The sequence below is a fragment of the Sturnus vulgaris genome, chromosome W (genome assembly GCF_052056855.1).
Source record: "Sturnus vulgaris isolate bStuVul1 chromosome W, bStuVul1.hap1, whole genome shotgun sequence".
NCBI lineage: Eukaryota > Metazoa > Chordata > Aves > Passeriformes > Sturnidae > Sturnus > Sturnus vulgaris.
The window spans coordinates 42362043-42378081 of NC_142282.1; the positions used below are offsets into that span (position 1 = coordinate 42362043).

At 48.4% G+C, this 16039-nt stretch overlaps 1 protein-coding gene across 1 annotated transcript in view; it reads right to left on the reverse strand.

Annotated features, from left to right (window-relative positions):
- LOC148220192 (endogenous retrovirus group K member 8 Gag polyprotein-like) overlaps positions 1-16039 on the reverse strand; it is a 60684-nt gene that overhangs the window by 25087 nt on the left and 19558 nt on the right. The gene's annotated exons all lie outside the window — the stretch shown is intronic.

Below are 16039 nucleotides of genomic sequence, written 5' to 3' on the forward strand. Positions count from 1 at the left end.
TTTTGGTACTTTCTTCTCTTAGGGCAGCCTGTAGCAAATGATTTTCATCTCGCAACAAACAGTTCTCATTCCTTTCTTGATCTAATTGTTTTTGCAGAATTTGAACAAGATTTTGCAAAGAATCTATAATTGTACTTTCTTCACTAACTCGCTTAGAGCGAGTTTCTATGGCTGCCGTAAGACAAGCTCCCAAAACTGAGCAGAGTATGGTTTTATTTTTGCCCAGTTTGAACTTTGATTCATGTTGCAAAGAATATATTCTATCAGTCACATTCTCCAGATTAAACCAATTACTGTTGGCCCATTCCTCCCCACCTTGGGACGGTCTGGCGCTACACTTAGCTAATAGAGCATAAAATGCAGCTTTATCTGTTACGGTGGAATTCTCAGTCATTTTGTGAAGGGATAAGTAAAAACCACAGCAGGGAGGTCTATTGCTTAAGTTACCACACACAGCGAAACAGCTTTCGCTGTGTGCCCCCCTTCGCTTCCCTGTGCGGGTGAAGAGACCAAACTACTTGGGAGGCACTCCTTAGTTACAAAACACCAGGTTGTCTCTTCACTACACCAAGTATCAAAAACATCATAAAAAAAAACAACGTGTTCTACATTGTCCCTTCTCGTCATCCAGTTTGTGCTTCTGCTGCTTCTGATGTTAGGAATCGCTCCTTGAAAGACGAGCGAGAGCGTCTTTCTGGGTGCATTGCACTGAGTGAGAGCTCGCTAGGGACTTTGCACTCGGAGCCAAGGCAACAGGGAGTGCTTGCCCGCAGAACTGAGGACAAGATGTTGGGCAGAGCTGAAACTGAGCGCTGGAGTTCAGCTCTGTCAGGACGGCAGAAGGCAAAGGACGAAGCCGCTTCCCAGTGCCGTGCAGCAAAGAGCACATGAGCAGTCAAAAAGCCCCTTCACAATCGCTTTCACTTCTCAGTGCTCTTGCTGCTTGGAAAAGTAGCACACAGCCGTTGCACGCCAGTGCCCTTCCTCACACCTTCGCTGTGGTGTACTCCATTGTTGGGGGTTGAATGCTTCCCTTTTCTTTCTGTGGAATTTCTCCCCTTGTTATGCTAAGTGGCTGCACCTTAAGGTAATGTTCTCTCGCAGGGAAGTGGGTGGAGGGAGGGGGGGGGGGGAAACCGGAAAAAGGAAAGGTGGGACGGGGGTCTGGATCGGGCTGGAAAACTCACTCGTTTGGCTCTTGGAGGGAGGGGACGCCCCGTGCTCCGATCTGGCATCTCCCCTGCCACCCCAGCGCTGAGATCCACGCTCCCTGCCGTTGGACATCGCTCTGCTGCTCTCCCACCTCACCCTACGACCTCCAGACACTCTGCCGAGCACCACGACCGACACCGTGAGGGGGGAGTCACTTTCCCCATCCCTCTCACCCCTGGGCCGCTGTCACTGTCACTCCAGCCCTCTTCAACGGCGCGGGACCTGCCCTGCTCCCACAGCACCGGTAACTGAGCACAGGGAGACGGCCTGCGGCCAAAAGGGACTGGAACTGAGTCATACTGTTCTGTTGTCAATTTTTATAGCTGTTGTTGTTTTCTGCCTTGTTAGATATCTGTAAAGAACTGTTATTCTTATCCCCACATCTCCTGCCTGAAGGCGTCTGATTTGGACCTAAAATAATTAAAAGGGAGGGGGGTTGCACTCTGCATCGCAGGAAAGGGGCTCTTCCCTTTCCTTAGACCATACCTGTCTTTCAAACCCAGACAGATTTTGGCGCCCGGAACGTGAGGCATTGCCTGAGGGCATTGAGAGAGGGTTAGAAAAGGGGATAACAGTTCTTGAATTACCCAAGCTTGTGGTAGGTGACACCATGCTGTCCAGCTTACCCTGGATTGGCCTCCATGTGGTCACTGCTATATCTCTCCCATTTGCAAGGCCTTTTTTAAACATGAGTCTCATAACCAAGGTTACTGTGGCTATTATCCGGTTCATTTTGTGGGTTGATCAGTTGAGGAATTCATGGATTTTTACTTTTCTCTGGAAGATGGCCACATGGATTCAGAGCTATCGCACTCTAAGTGTGTGTTTCTGGGGCTACTTCAATAATGGTACTTACTGTGAGGAAGTGGCAGCATGTGAAATCTTCTCCCAACCCATCACACATTTTTGAAGTTCACCCCACCAGGCTTCAAGGGCTTCAAATCCGCTTTAAATGCTAATGAAGGCAAAGGAGGAAGCCACAGGGCACCGGGCTTGCAAGGACAGTGCAGCAAAGAGAACATGAGCAGCCAAAGAGCTCCTTCATAATCGCTTTCACTTCTCAGTGCTCCTGCTGCTTGGAAAAGTAGTACACAGCCGTTGCAAGCCAAGGGAAAAGCTGGTGCAGTGCCGTTCCTCACTTCTTCTCTGTGGTGTACTCCATGCAGCTAGAGCGAAGCGAGAAGGACGCGAGGAAGAAGAAGGCGTTCTTAAAGTAGCCCCCTGTCAGCAGCCCTGAAAGGGCGCATAACACACGGCGTCTCACTGCCCTCCATTCTACATACTCGCAGCTCCCTTTGCCGACTTGCAAAAGTGGCTGCCAGAACTGAGGGGGCCAGATTGAAGAGGCAGTGCCTAGGTTCACCTTCAACTTATTGCACGTAAGCCATGTGCAGCTCCTTCTTGCAGCCTGTATTTCCCTACTCGGCGACATTTACCATGGTTCTCTCTGCGACTCGGAGCCTAGAAGTGACCGCCAATGTGTCCACAGCCTGCTGGAAGTGGAACCAAGGAGCAGCACAAGCAGCAGTGCTTCAGCTTGCTCCTTCCGACTGCTAAGGGCACTTGGGAAGGCAAGCAAGAGGCAGCCACCTTCCTCTCCTAGTAGCCTGTAACGTGCTGCACACAAGCACGGTACTTGTGCGGCTTCGTTCACCGCCCTCACCCACGCCTGGCGACACTTTCACTCCCCGGCGGCCAGAAGCCTCTGAAGCGGCTCCACGCAGCCAGCAGTGTGCCGGCAGCCTAGCGCTCGAGAACGCTGCTTCTGCCCAAGTCTGCTTATTGCGTGCACCTTTGTTCTCAGAGCTCCTTGCAACAGTCTGCCTCTCTCGCAGTTGGAATGGAAAACGAAAGCTTTTCGCCTACGCCCTTCACAGAGAACTGTTGCCAGGACGAGAAGGTCTTGTGGCAGGAACTCGCCCCCGCCGCGGGGAAGCTGCTAGTAGCACAGCATTGCAGGGGCACTTCTTGCTCCTTGACTACGTGCTCAGCGCTCTCCGAATTCGCTGCTAGCTCCCCTGTCCTTCTCAGCTGCAAGTAGCAGCGCTCACAGTACATAAAGCTTAGCAAGGACCAAAGTCCTGGAGGGACATATCGCACACGAAAATGTGCCAGGGCAGAGACGTTCTACACTGAGTAGAGACAGAGACAGACAGAGAGTTCTACACTGCCCCTTTTTGTCAACCGTCTTGTGCTCTGGGTGCCTCTGCTGTGACAAAGCGTTCCTTGAATGACGGGCTAGAGCGCCTCTCCAGGCATATTGCACTGAGTGAGAGCTCCCTAGGGACTTTTGGATGTAAAACTTTTTCCACCTCCAAAAATACATGGGTGAGTCCTAAAAGTTTTGGTTTTATTAAGAATAGTTACGTCCAAATATTGCTGTTACAAACACCCTTGGTTTCAGTCTGAAATTAACTGCTTCTTTCTGTCCTTTTGCCTAGTGGCAATCTAATTCTAAGGTAACTAGATGTGTTGGAAATCCATAAATTACATCTCAGGTTAGGTGGGATAATTGGCTCGGAAGAAAATGGAATTGAGAATTTGGAAAGAATCCAAAGTGAGCTGATGTCACCATCTGAGATTCCCTTGGGTTCCAAATCCTTTCATTTGTGTTTTTGTGGGCTTTTTTGAAGGCGGTGTACAGTTGAAGCCATGATTTAGCTGCGGTGAGGCCTGCTGTGCTGTAAAAGCATTATTTTCTCAGTGAGAATGGACAACAGTTACAGTGTAGTCTTTTAAGATTCCCTGCACTCCACTTATGGTGGCAAAAGCAGTGCCTTGACTGTAATCATAAATGTGATTATACTTTAATTGCTTTGACATCATGTAGGATGCTTCCTCCATCTGCTGTGGTCAGCATTAAGTAACAGACTTCTCAGTTTCTAGGAAGAGTCTAGCAAACAATCACCTTGCTCCTTCTCTTGCATTTATTCATCACTGCTATGCTGCTATACAGACAGATAGTCTGTTTATGATTCAAGAATTCAATGGGACATCAAGTAAATAGCAAAGCAAAACTAACTAGCGAAAGCACTATAAGGGCCAGAGATTAGCTTGGATCAAAACAGGTATTCTCCTAGCATTGTTTACAAACAAGTCAGCATGTGAAACAGAAGGCACAATGTAGTTTGTGCCTTGTTTTGGGCATGCCCGGAAGAAGGAAATTCTGATTTCACATATGGGAAAAGAAATGTTGACATTTGAATGAGATTGTTCATACCCCAGAAAAGGTTGCTTTGAAAGATTGTGGAAGTCCTGTTAGGAAACATGGCTTTACAAGTCCTTTCCACCAGGAGACAACAGCTGCAGAACATCTGGGTGTGCCAGTGTTGAGAGCACCAGCAAAGATCAAAGTGGAGAAGTTGGTGAACAATGGCAGTGGCCTGGGGGAGAGCAAGTGGGGTGCTGGCTGTGGAACCAGGGGAGTCCTGACTGATTTAGGAGGCGTGTGATGGTCTGTGCCAGCAAGGGGAGTAGTGCTGTGGCCTTGGGACACTGCCAATACTGGAATTCAGTGGGGTCACTGGGCAGGCTGAGTGTCTGAGCTGCTGGAGGGACCCAGTTTGCTCACATGTAAACATCCAGTCTCACTCTTGCCAGCCACAGAAAGGAGCAGGATGTGACTGCTGGCGCTGCCTGTCATGTATATGTAGTGTATATGTGTGCTATCCCAGCCTGCTGGGAACACTTCTTCTTTGTGACTGCTTGGGCTGAGGGAGAGAAAGCAGTGGTAGTTTCTGAGGTTTCGAGTTTGCTCGAGTTTATCAGGCTGTTTCTGGAGCCACCCAGAGTTCTCTTCCTTGAAGCATTTCAATTCCTGGTACTTTTCAAAATTCAAACAGACACAGCCCTAAGCTAGTTGATCTGACTTCAGAGCTATTCTTACGCTTAGCTGTTGGATGATCTGATCTCCTGAGATGTCTTCCATCTCAGTTTATGACCTGGTTCTTGTGAAAAGTAGGATCTTTTAGCCTGGAGAAGAGAGGTTTCTGGAGAGACAGTATGGTGGCCTTTGAATATGTAAAGAGGGTATAAGACAAATGGAGAAAGACTTTTTAGGAAGGTTTGCAGAGACAGGACAAGGGGCCATGCTTTCAAACTGAGACTAGGTTTAGATTGGCTGAAAGGAAAAACTTTTCTACAATGAAGCTGGTGAGACTCAAACAGGTGTTCCAGAGAAGTTGTGGATGCCCCATCATTGAGAGTGCTCCTTATCAGTTTGGCTAGTCTAGAGCAATTTGATCTATTGTAAGATCTACCTGGCAAGGAAGTTGGACTAGATGATCTTTAATCACAGACTGTTTTATGATTCCATGAAAGACAGAATGCAATAAAGTTCATAATTCAGATTTTGGCACAGACATATTTATAATTTCTCACTTGTTATCAGCGTCTTTTGCATCATCTGAGCTTTTTAAAAGCTCTAGTAAAAGCACTTTCAAAGATCTTTTCCACAGGCTTTCCCATAGATCATATTCTGAAGGAGTTAACAGACATTGGAAAAGCTCTTTGATATCATATGGAACCACTTAGTTTGAGGTAAAGGTGGCTCTCATCATGCCTTTAAAGATTTCACTATTTCTACTAAATTCTCTCTGTATTTTACAAATTTCCTTTTTTATCTTGATAGGACAAAGCTTGATAACTTCGTCTACCATTCCTCTTACCAAGATAAACTACACGAGCACCTGATGGTATATGCTCTTTTTCCTGGTGTTGACTTTCAGGGCTGGGCATCCCCCCCCACCCGGACCGGGAGGCTGCCCACCCCCCCCCCCCCCACCACGGGGACACCATCCATCCCGCAGGGGCTGTGAGCTGATCCCTCCCCACCCCCACCGGCACTGAACTCAGCAGGGGCTCCACTGCCCTCCCCCACCCCGCAGCAGCTTGGAGGGAAGGAATGTGAAACCGGAGCGGGGGAGGGGTGGTGGAATCCAGGGTTGCAACACCTGTGGGCGGGGTCGCTGGGTGCCGTGTAGGGCTGGGTCTTGGAGGGGGGAGGGGGCAGCGGAGCCGAGGGCAGGGATGGGTTATGGGAGGGGACAGGCTTAGGGGCAGGGGCCGGAGCGTGAAGGGGGTTGTGGGATGAAGGAGGAGAGACGTGGCTGCCACCATATGGGACCCCCCGCTACGGGCTGTATCGCATGGCCAGAGATATCTGGGACCCCGACACGTTCTGGTGTAACCACGTGGCCGTTGCCCAGAGGGGAAGGGAACAAGGAAGGAGTGCTGACAATTTTCGAAAAATTATCAGAACAGGGATACTGGGGAGGACCCAGGGACTCAGAGCAGCCACAGCAGTGCTGGGAGCCCTGCACCCCCCAGGGAGACCCGTAGGTCCCCTCCAGGTCCGGGTTATAGGGTTTTCGGGAAAGGGAAGGTGAGTCTGAACCGTTTTGCTGCTGCTGTCTGTTGTTGTCTGTCTGAATTAAAAGTTTCAGATTTTGTAAAAAATTCGGGAGGAATACAGAAGCTGTTTTATCTCCATTTTCCACTTTTAAAGTTAATAAATCCGCTATTTCATCCCAAAATGAAATCGAATTTATATTTTGCAATTCAAGGTCAGATTTTTCAACAGACAGCCAGCTAGCAAAACGGGCTAAATTTTCTTAGATATTAAAACATTTCCTGAACTTAATATCTCCCTGAGTTGGTTTCTTATACTCTTTTGTAAGGCAGATTGCTGTAAGCCCATGATGTTTAGCAATTTGCCACTATATCTACCCCACTACTGTTGAAAACACAGGTAGAGAGTTTGTTGTTAAACCGTGCCAGGTACACTATGGTTTTCAGGCTTTACTGGATGCCGAGCCGATGTTGATTTCGTTAATTTAGCCTGCGCCACTATAGGGACCGACCCCGCAGCAAAAACCCACAAAAACCACAAAAAAACCTCCGTGCCACCGCTTTGAAACCGATCAAAGCTTCCTGCCTGCTGCCGCGCCTGGGTGACTGAGTCCAGCGCCCACCAGTCCGCACGCCACACCACGTGGTCGCGGGTACACCGAGCCGTCACGCAGGCCACGCACACGCCCGCCACGTGTCTCTCCTTGAGAGCGGCGCCACGCCAGCCAAATGCCAGCCGTGAGACCCCCACGCGGAGCTCCAGGAACTCACCCGCCGCAAAAGGAGGCTTCCACGCACCTTTTTTTTGCTTGCAGACAGAGGCATCTGAGTAACTGTAGTGGGTCTACGTCCAGAACCGACCTGCGTGGGCTTCTGACAGGCTCCCGGTTCGTGCTCAAAAGTCTTCGAACTGCACAAAATGCAGCTAAAAGAAATTTAAGCTAGTTGATCAGCTCCAAGGCTTCTTGAATCCTGAAAATAGGAGTCACAGATGAACATGGGCTGCTCTGTAGAGACCATTCACTTAGGGAGCCAACTGAGGCTTTTTCTCGGCCCTAAAATGGGGTTCTTCGCCTTTCCTCCGGTCTAGCTCAGGTGTTAGGGTGATGGCTCCCGGGGCACTTGCCTCATGGACGTAAATGAGATAACAAAAGAGGCTCTTTTCCCTGATGAAGTTAGAGGGTTTATTTCTCGTGAGTAGCGAGGAAAAGAGGGAGCAAGAGAAAAAGAGGGAAAAAGAGACAGAGGTCAGGGGGCACAGAACTTTTCTAGGGTCTGCAAAGGGTGGCGGGGAGAAACTGGATCCAAGCCAGCCCTGTATGACCAGGAGGGGAGAGGGACCAAGCTACAGGGCATAGCAGGGGTCATGGAATGTACCATTTACAATGCATCTAGGAAATGCAACAGTCTTTCCTACCTGCTTGATCAGGGGCACATTAAAAGAGCAGTATGGACCTGAGGGGCAGATGCACATACCTTCACACACCTCGCAGTGGGAATGTGGCTAGAGCTGGAGGTTTGATATTCTTCCTGATAATTTGAGCCGTTAAAACAAAGCCGGAGGTAAGAGACCAAGTGAAAATACAATGCCAGGTTGCGGAAAGAGAATGTTACCTATCTGAACACCTACATAAATTCCCCATCATTCTCTTTGTTTCGGAGACCAAGCCAATGTCCGTGTAAATGAAAACAAGTGTGAATATTGATTTTTCTTGAATCAAGACTCAGCTTTATGTCCAAGATAAAGGCAAATAAACCAGAAAGGCTCCGCTGAGCACAGTGCACAACTAACATGGAAGACAGTAATTTGACCTCTTATGTAAGCAGTGTTGGAATGGTTCCGCATCCAAAAGGAAAGATGTCAAATGCTTCTTTGGAAATATTTTAACTTCTGTGCATTTCTTTCTTTGTAATGAACTAATCTGTAACAAGCCAGGACGTGATTGTGTTCAGTAGAAACAGATCAGTGGCAGCATTTACCCTAAAGGTATTATGAGATTGATCAGGAAGTTCGATTTAGATTTAAAGGCACTGTAGTCATATTTAATTTTATTTCTCTCCGTACTTGAGCCTCTTAAACAGGGACCTTCAATTGGACAGGAACGGGACACTGAAGCAAATTGTAATCGATGACGTAATGGCTTACCCGGAAGCATTTTGTGGGAATTGATTTCTTCTAGGTATCCATCAGCCAGGATTTTGGTGTGAAGGAAATCTTCAAACAGGTAAAACAAAAATTCACGTTGGTTTAAAACCTGACGGCTATATTAATTTTTCCCTTTTGAGAAAATTTTCATTACCATTAAAATTCAGACTATATCAGGTATTGTTTCAGCCATTGAAGAAAGTGCTTTTGATAGAGATAGGAGAGGGAAACCAAAACATTTCTCAGAGCCACACTTTGAACTCTGTCCTTGTTACAAATGGCTCTTGAGCAAATTCATTTGCCTTTGGAACAGAAAACGACAAGGTAACAGGCTTATCATTACGGATTTGAGTGTTCCAGGTTCTTTAGATAGTGAGTGATCTATTCAAGATGATCTCTTACTGAAATAGATCCATTTTGAGAAGGGATATGGATTTCTTAGAAGAAAGCAAATCCCTATGTTAAAACGGTGTGGTGGGTGGTTTTTGTTGTTGTTTTGCTTTTAGAACTTGCAAGGCACAATCGACTTCATAGTTTGAGATACGAATAAGACCACGACATTCCAAAGAGGTGTTTCTTTTTGGTTGTTTTTCAATCTGTATATCTTTGCATTGTAACCAGTAGAACTGTGCTTGAACTGGAAAGAAGTAGCTGAGGTTTCAGAAGTGGAACATACGGTGGAACGGTAAGCTGAGAGCATTGTGCAAGGACAGGAAAGAGGGGAAAATGGTAAGAGTTTCCTGAGTCGGAAGGGACCCCTGGGGATCGTCAACGACCAACTCCTGGCCCTGCACAGACACTCCAACAGTCCCACCCTCTGCATCCTTGAGAGCATTGGCCAAACGCTCCTGGATCTCTGGCAGCCTTGGGGCTGTGCTCATTGCCTGGAGAACCTATTCAGTGCCTGAGCAGCCTCTGAGGAAAAAAAAATTTCCCTGATAGCCAGCCTAATCGTCCCCTGACACATCTCCTGGCATTCCCTTGGCTCCTGTCCCTGGTCGCAGAGAGCAGAGAGCAAAGCTGTCCCTGTGCTGCCCTTGAGAGAAGCTGAGAGATCCAAAGTGAGGTGTGAGCTCAGTGTACTCTCTGCAGCTGAACCAAATGCCCTCAGCCACTCTTTGTATGGCTTCCCCTCCTGCCCCTCCATGGTCTTTATGTCCTTCCTTTGAACATTTCTCCAATAGCCTGAGGTCTTTCTGATGTTGTGGCATCCAAAATTGCCCCCAGGGCTTGAAGAGAGCGCAGTCCCAGCTCAGAGCAGAGCAGGACAATCACCTCTCTCGAGCGTGCGGTGCCACAAGAAAGGGGCAGTTGTCAAAATCAGCTGGAGAAACAAATCTAAAAGAGAAACAGGTGATCTTGGCACAGGAAATGGAAGAAGCAGAGGAAGAAGAAGATGCGGAGAGGATGCCTTGTTAAAGTGAATAAAATGAGCATGCAGAACAGGGACTAGGCATTATGCAGGTAAGTGAGCAAGAGAATAAGTTTGAAAGTGAAGGCACTTTTGTCCAAAATAAGTAGATATAGGAAGTCTTTTTGCTGAGAATGAATAGAAAGTTTTTTTCTGTTTAGTTTGTATATGAAGCACCCAGGGCTCTGAATCATGTTTTTAAAAAGTTAAGATTTTTGCTAAGAGTAGAAGTAGTTTCCATGACCAAGATGTAAGTTAGGTAGTGTCCTGGTTTTGGGCAAATTTGGGGGAAAACCTCCAGAAGGAGCCCCCAGACAGCAACCCCCACGACTCCTCCCCCACCCCACCGGGTTCGGGAAGAATTTCCTTGGAGAAGAGTGGGAGAAAAAACCTGTTTATTTAACAAGCAAGACACTCCCCAGCACAGGAAAAAAAAAAAAAAAACAACACCAGCTGACAAAAAAAACTCTTTCACCGTTCTGAAGGGATGACAAACTCAGTCTCTCCGGCGAGTGGTCGCTCAGTTATCAGTCTCCGGTGCTGGGGATGACTGCTGCAGGTGACAAACTGTAGACTCCCGGTGTTTCTTGGGGTTTCCCAGGTCCCCGTCCAGAACAGGTTCAGATGGTATCCAGGAGAGGGAGGGGAAGGGGTGGAAAAGAAAACAGTCCAGGGAAAAGGTTGGACTGCCTAGCTGAACTAACTAATAAGCAAAAAGCAAGGGCAAAGCGAAGGAAAGAAAAAGAGGCAGAAGCGAGCAAGCAGGCAAGCAAGCAGGCAAGCAAGCAAGCAAGCAAGCCGAGCTAAAACCTCTCCTAAACATAGACCATGGGGGAGGTGAGCCGGCTGATAACAAGACAAAACAAAGCTTCACTTTCAGAGTCAGTCCTGGAAGCACAGGACATAATACCAAACATAATCAAAACACACGATTGGAGATACAAACACCATAACATCACCCTAGGACATTCCACCCCTTATCTCCATATCGTGAACATACTAATCAGCATGTAAAACTTCAGCAAGTAGAAATTTCCATCTTTCACTTACTCGGACACATTTTCTTCCATCTCACTTGCTCAAACCTTCGACACTTACACATTTCCTTCTATCTCACTTGCTCAGACCTTTGACACTTACGCATTTCCTTCTGTCTCATGCTGCCTCACCCCACAATCAGATGTCCCTGAGGTACACATCGTGTTGTTCCATCTCTCTGCATTATCCACCATGTACAACCTGGTCCTTGAGCAAAGACAATCCCACGAATGGGTTTGTCTGTACTCGGGGCAGAATTGATCCAAACTGCCTTCCCTAACAAACCTCTGATATGTGCCACTGGGACTTTGTCTCCATCTACTATATTCAGGGACTCAGACTGGGCAGGGCCCGCTCGGTTGGTGGAACCTCGGGTGTTAACTAACCAAGTGGCCTTTGCTAAATGCTGCTCCCAGTTTTTGAAAGATCCCCCACCCAATGCTCTCAAGGTGGTTTTTAACAGTCCATTGTACCTTTCCACTTTCCCTGCAGCTGGTGCATGGTAGGGGATATGGTACACCCACTCAATGCCGTGTTCCCTAGCCCAGGTGTTGATAAGGCTATTCTTGAAATGAGTCCCATTGTCTGACTCAATCCTCTCAGGGGTACCATGCCTCCAAAGGACCTGCTTTTCAAGGCCCAGGATGGTGTTACGGGCTGTAGCATGAGACACAGGGTAGATTTCCAACCATCCAGTGGTGGCTTCTACCATGGTGAGCACATAGCGCTTGCCTTGGCATGTCTGGGGCAGTGTGATGTAATCAATCTGCCAGGCCTCCCCATACTTGTACTTGGACCACCGCCCCCCATACCAGAGGGGCTTCACCCGCTTGGCTTGCTTGATGGCAGCGCACGTCTCACAGTCATGGATAACTTGAGAAATACTGTCCATGGTTAGATCCACCCCTCGGTCTCGTGCCCACTTATAGGTGGCATCTCTACCCTGGTGGCCTGAGGCATCATGGGCCCATCCTGCTAGGAACAACTCTCCCTTGTGTTCCCAATCAAGGTCTATCTTCGACACCCCTATCTTTGCAGCCTGATCTTCCTGCTGATTGTTTTGCTGCTCTTCATTAGCCCTACTTCTGGGAACATGGGCATCTACATGGCGAACCTTCACAGGTAGTTTCTCTAACCGGGTAGCGATATCTTTCCACTCTTCGGCAGCCCAAATTGGTTTTCCTCTACGCTGCCAGTTAGCCTCTTTCCATCTCTCCAACCATCCCCACAGAGCATTGGCTACCATCCATGAATCGGTATAAAGGTAAAGCTTTGGCCACCTCTCTCTTTCTGCAATGTCTAAGGCCAGTTGAACCGCTTTGAGTTCAGCAAGTTGACTGGATCCACCCTCTCCTTCAGTGCCCTCTGCTACCTGTCGTGTGGGGCTCCATACAGCTGCTTTCCACCTCCGATTCATCCCCACAATGCGACAGGAACCGTCGGTGAATAGAGCATAGCGTGTTTCCTCTGCTGGCAGTTGGTTATATGGTGGAGCTTCTTCAGCCCGTGTCACTGGTTCTTGCTCCTCATCTGTGACACCAAAACTTTCACCTTCAGGTCAATTTGTAATTACTTCCAAAATCCCAGGGCGATTCAGTTTTCCGATCCGGGCGCGCTGTGTAATGAGGGCAATCCACTTGCTCCATGTAGCACTGGTGGCATGGTGGGTGGAGGGAACCTTTCCTCTGAACATCCACCCCAGCACCGGTAGTCGGGGTGCCAGAAGGAGTTGTGCTTCTGTGCCAACCACCTCTGAGGCTGCTTGGACTCCTTCGTAGGCGGCCAAGATTTCCTTCTCTGTTGGGTTGTAGTTAGCTTCAGACCCTCTGTAGCTCCGACTCCAAAATCCTAATGGTCGGCCTCGAGTCTCACCAGGCACCTTCTGCCAAAGGCTCCAGGACAGACCATGGTTCCTGGCTGCAGAGTAGAGCACATTCTTCACATCTGGCCCCATCCTGACTGGGCCAAGGGCTACTGCATGAGCAATTTCCTGCTTTATCTGGGCAAAAGCTTGTTGCTGCTCAGGGCCCCTATGGAAATCGTTCTTCTTGCGGGTAACCAGCTAAAGAGGGCTCACGATCTGACTGTACTCAGGAATGTGCATCCTCCAAAAACCTATGGCGCCTAAGAAAGCTTGTGTCTCCTTCTTGTTGGTTGGTGGGGACATAGCTGTGATTTTGTTGATGACATCAGTAGGAATCTGACGCCGTCCATCTTGCCACTTCACTCCCAGGAACTGGATCTCTCGATCAGGTCCCTTAACTTTACTCTTCTTGATGGCGAAGCCGGCTTCCAGGAGGATTCGGATGATTCTCTCTCCTTTCTTGAACACTTCTGCTGCTGTGTTCCCCCACACAATGATATCATCAATATATTGTAAATGTTCTGGAGCCTCACCTTCTTCTAGTGTAGTCTGGATCAGTCCATGGCAGATGGTAGGACTGTGCTTCCACCCCTGGGGCAGTCGATTCCAGGTGTACTGCACTCCCCTCCATGTGAAAGCAAACTGAGGCCTGCATTCTGCTGCCAGAGGAATGGAGAAAAATGCATTGGCAATATCGATAGTGGCGTACCACTTTGCTGCCTTGGACTCCAGCTCGTACTGCAGTTCCAGCATGTCCGGCACAGCAGCACTCAGTGGTGGAGTCACTTCATTCAATGCACGATAGTCTACGGTCAATCTCCATTCTCCTTCAGATTTACGCACAGGCTAGATGGGGCTGTTGAAGGGTGAGTGGGTTTTGCTGACCACCCCTTGGCTCTCCAGCTCACAGATCATTTTATGGATGGGAACCACAGCATCTCGAGTTGTTCTGTATTGTCGGCGATGCACTATGGAAGTGGCAATTGGTACCTTTTGCTCTTCTCCCTTCAGAAGTCCTACTGTACTTGGATTCTCAGACAGTCCAGACAAGGTGTTCAATTGCTGGATGCCCTCTGTCACCACAGCTGCTATCCCAAATGCCCACCTGAATCCTTTTGGATCTTTAAAATACCCCCTTCGGAGGTAACCTATGCCCAAAATGCATGGGGCCTCTGGGCCAGTCACAATAGGATGTTTTTTCCATTCATGTCCAGTCAAGCTCACATCAGCTTCCACCAAGGTAAAGTCCTGTGATCCACCTGTCACACCAGCAATAGAAACAGATTCTGCCCCCACATATCTTGATGGGACTAATATGCATTGGGCACCAGTATCAACCAAAGCTTTATACTTTTGTGGTTCTGATGTGCCAGGCCAACGAATCCACACAGTCCAGAAAACACGATTTTCCCTCGCCTCTCCCTGGCTAGAGGCAGGGCCCCTCTAAGCCTGTTTATCCTTCTCTCCTTGGGCATATGTCTTAGAGGTTCCTTCAAGGGGATCAGACATATCATCATCATCATCATACTTGGCAGCTTGGCTACAGGCAACTGGAGCTGCTCTCCTTTTGGTGGAACTTCCTCTTTGAGTCTTGCCTTCCTTCAATTCACGCACCCGTTGTGCCAGAGCAGCAGTAGATTTTCCATCCCATCTCCTCATGTTTTCTCCGCAATCACATAGGAAGAACCACAGCTCAGCTCGTGGGGTGTACCTCCTCTCCCCATCAGGGGAACGTCTGCGTTGGATACCAGGGCCTCTAATTTGTACTGCTGAGATTTGGAGAAGGTTCTCTTTAATCTCCTCCCTGAGTCTTCTATGATTCTCCTCTATCTTGTCTTCTAATTTCTGCAGACGTGTTTCCACAGCTGCAATTCTGGCATGTGTTGGGCCATGCACAGCATCTGCATATGCTCGGAGCTTCTTTGCCATATCAAGCACGGTCTCATCCCTCTCGTCCCGCTTCATTATTGCTGAAGCAGAAGCGTATTCATGGGGCCCAAGCCGCACAAGTTTTCGCCACATCACAGATGTACACGGTACCAAGTCCGGATTCCTAGTTGTTATGTCATCTGAGAAGATAATCTCTGCCACTGCCATTTCTCTCAGGCGTTGGATCCCTTGTTCTATCGTCTTCCACTGGGTCTGCTGCATATAAAGATCGTCTGCACACAGGTATCTTTGTGCTACACTGTCCAGGACCCGTGCCCAGAGGCTGTGAGGGTTAGGCCCCCTCATCATTCCTTGGTCAATAACTGGATCATGTGACACAGATCCCAAATGCCTGGCTTCAGTGCCATCCAGAATTGTAGCCTTGCCTGCAGCATCCCAAAGACGGACCAACCAACTAATTATAGATTCATCAGGTCGTCGGGTGTAATCCTTTCTTAGGCCACGAAGGTCTTTCAGAGATAGGGACTCAATATTGGCCTCTGATCTTGTACCAGTTGCTTTGACTCCTGGTTTTATGTCAGGAGGCGTTGAGGGTCCTTCTCCTGCATCATCATCGTCATCCACTGGTCAATCAGTCTTGTCTGTGCACTTTCCACTTCTCGTGCTGGTAGCAACCGCCTTTGGTTGAGGCTTACTGACAGGTTTAGCTGCTGGCTTAGGCTCACTGTCTGGTGTAGTTGTTGGCCTCGAGCCTGGGGTGTTGGCTGCAGCCTGAGTGACTGGGATAGTGGCTGATTTATCTGCCTGTCCCCCTTCCTCTGTCTGCTGCCCTACAGTATCTAGCAGGGTACGGTAAGCATATGCCAGGGCCCAGCTGACTGCAATGATCTTCTTCTCCTTAGAATTACCATGGCACTTCTCTTTCAGGTACTTTGCCACCTCAGCTGGGTTCTGAATTTGTTTGTTACCGTATGGACTAGAAATCCTGAATATTAGAATATAAAGTGTATAAACCATAATAGTAGTAGTAATGCTAAGGCTTGAAGACTGCAGTTCCCAGAGTAGGCCCTGGGAAACTAACTTAAGAATGTGCTGTGCTGAGAGCATGCAGAACCGTTAGTGATAAAGT